The sequence below is a fragment of the Pinus tabuliformis genome, chromosome 6, assembly GCF_031772625.1.
Source record: "Pinus tabuliformis cultivar Carrire ecotype Pingquan chromosome 6, CPIR1, whole genome shotgun sequence".
In the NCBI taxonomy this organism is placed as follows: Eukaryota; Viridiplantae; Streptophyta; class Pinopsida; order Pinales; family Pinaceae; genus Pinus; species Pinus tabuliformis.
Genome location: NC_142292.1, coordinates 948,104,074 through 948,107,327, shown reverse-complemented (window position 1 = coordinate 948,107,327; position 3,254 = coordinate 948,104,074).

Sequence of the window (3,254 nt, the reverse complement as noted above, 5' to 3'; positions counted from 1 at the left end):
TCATGACCTTTCCTAGATTTAGGCAGTCCTCCAACAAAATCCATGGAAACACTTTCCCAAGGGTGAGAAGGAACTGGTAGTGGAGTGTACAAGCCTAGTTTTCTATTGTTGGGCTTGCTTTTAGCACACATAGTACACCCTCTTACATATCTAGAAACTGTCTCGTTCATTTTTTGCCAATAACAAAATCTTTGCAGCTATGCAACTGTTTTACTTACCCCAAAGTGACCTGATATCAGAGAAGTGTGTGCCTCTCTAATTATCTTCACTCTTTCAGTTTGTGGAATGCATAGTTTCCCACAATGGTATAAGAGTTGGTCCTTTATATGATAGTCCAATTCTTCTACTCTTTTGCCTTGACTTAATGTTGCATATACATCTTTAAAGTCTATATCTTGAGCATATTGTTCAATGTAACTCTCATGTAACATAGAATTATGATTAAGTATAGTAGATGCATTTATAATGGGTCTAGATAACATGTCTACAACTTTATTGTGTATGCCCTTTTTATACCTGATCACTAAATGAAATTGTTGTAGAAAACCCATCCATTTGTAGTGTCTTGATTGGTACAATTATTTTGGGAGTGTAGATATTGAAGGGGTTGATGATCAATATGAATTATTGTTTCTTTGTCCATTAAGTAATGTTTCCACTTTTTCACACTCTGAACTAATGCATACAATTCTTTATCATATGTAGGATAGTTAACTACTGTAGGATTAAAAGTCTCAGAATGATAACATATGGGTTTACTGTGTTGTGTCAACACTGCTCCCATGGCATAGTCACTGGCATCTGTTTTAATCTCAAATGGTCTTTGTAGATTAGATAGTGCTAGTACAGGTGTTGTACTAATCTTTTCTTTCAAGGTGTCGAAGGCTTTTTGCTATTCCCCCCCCCAATAAAACACCTTGTTCAATCATGTTAAAGCATGTAAGGGAGCTGCAATTGAGGAAAAGTTAGAAATGAACTTTCTCCAATATTGTGCTGCCCCTAAGAAACTTCTCACTTCTGTAGTAGACTTGGGTTTAGGCCAGTTTACAATGACTGCCACTTTAGAGGGATCTATTTTCAATTCACCACCCCCTACTATATGACCCAAATAATTTAGAGATGTTTTTCCAAATTCACATTTTGGGAGTTTAACATGAAGTTTTTTTCTTTTCAAAACATCTAATGTCTGCTTAACATGCTTGAAGTGTTCTTCCCATGTTTTGCTAAAAATCAGAATGTCATCTAGATACATAATAACAAAATCATCCAGAAAAGGTCTGAGTACATCATTCATTAATCTCATGAAAGTAGCAGGAGCATTAGTTAAGCCAAAAGGCATAACAAGCCACTCATACAATCCTTACTTTGTTTTGAAAGTAGTCTTCCATGCATCTTGTTCTGCAACTTTGACCTGATAGTATCCACTGTGCAAGTCTAACTTGGTGAAATAAACAGCTTCTTTCAATTGATCCAAAAGATCATCTATGCGAGGAAGGGGATAACGATTTTTTATTGTTATCTTATTTAGTGCTCGGTAATCAATGCACATTCTCCACGAGCCATCTTTCTTTCTCACCAAAACAATTGGTGACCCACATGGTGATGTGCTAGGTCCGATGAACCCTTTCTTGAGCAACTCCTACACCTGCTTCTTGATTTTAGCATTCTGTAAAGCAGACAACCTATACATTCCAATGTTAGGCAATGGAGCATCTTGCTGCAAAATAATATCATGTACTATTTCCTTTTTGGGTGGTAGACCTTTAGGTTCTTGAAACAAAATATCATACTCTGAAACAACCTTTTCTAAACCAGCTTGATGTTTAACATTACAGCCCTCAAATACATTGGTCTTATCAGGTTTCTTTTCCTTTACAACCATCAGTAAGAATTGTTTACATGAATTTATCATTCTTTTCATCTACCCTGAGTTTATCTGAGTATAATTATTCTTGAGCTTGTGAGCTCTTACAAAGTATTCAATTCCATCTTTAACAAGTAGATACTTGTTCTCAGCTCTATATAAAATAGCTTTTATGTCATACAAGTAAGGAGTTCCACATATATCCAAAAGAATTATGTCTAACTCGACCTCGTCTACAAATGTTGACCCAAAAGAAAACTTGAGTTTTCACTGTCTAGTCACTTATAGTTGTGCTTTATCATTCAACCATCCTAATGGGTATGGTTTCTTATGAGGTGTAGTTACTAATCCCAACTTCTTTACAATTGCTTCAAAAATTAAATTTACTTGTGAGCCACTATCAAACAAAGTATCAATCTTTTGATATTTGGAAACAACTCGAATATGGAAAAGCTCATGTATTTTTCTCTCATTTTCTTCATCAGTAATAGATTGTGCAGAATTACTAGTAGATGCTTTAGAATTCTTACCTTTTATACCTGTAGCTGCAATGGTTGTTTCATCTCCTGAGTCTGACCCCAAATCCTTCTGAATAGCTGCAACGGTATTCTTCTTCTTGCCCTTGAACTTCTTAGGTCTTAGCTCTGGATATAGAATCCAATAGTGCTCATCATCATGCCCATCCTTTTTACAATGAGTGCATGAAGCCTTTCTCTTCTGTGTAGTGTTAGCCTTCCTTGCTTTCCACTTCTGCTTTTTTTTCTCCTTATTCTAGCTTGCATTGGGTTGGGATGGTCTCCCAACTTTTGGACTTCCATTCTTTCCTCTAGCTTGTAGATAAGTAGCTTGTACAGATACCTCATCTATACTAGTGGGATTAAACATGAGGATGGTATGCCTCATGTAGCTATGTAGACCACCAATGTACTTCAACAATGTCTCTGGCGAGTCTAATGATATGCCTAGAATCAATGCTCTCTTTTTGAATTCTTGATTGTACCCTTGCACACTTTTCCCTTTCAACTGCCGAAGAGTTTTCCAACTCATCATGGCTTGTTGCATGTAGGCCAATGGATAGAACTGCTTTTTGATGGCAGAAACAAATTCACTCTAGACAGAGATAGTCTTACCGTGTCTCTTCATCTCAGCTTGGGGTTTGCCTTCCCACCAAACCAAGGCAGTGCCTCCTAGGTGTAGGCTTGCCAGCTGAATCTTGCTCTTGTCTAAATCAATACTCTGCACTCTGCAGTAAACATCAATTTGTCTAATCCAATTGTCCATCTTTTCTGCATTTAACTCTCCATCATATATAGGAAAATCAAATTTAACATCTTGTTTGATCAAAGATGCTTTCTTTTTATGTTCAGGGCTATTAGGAGGTGTGAGAAAG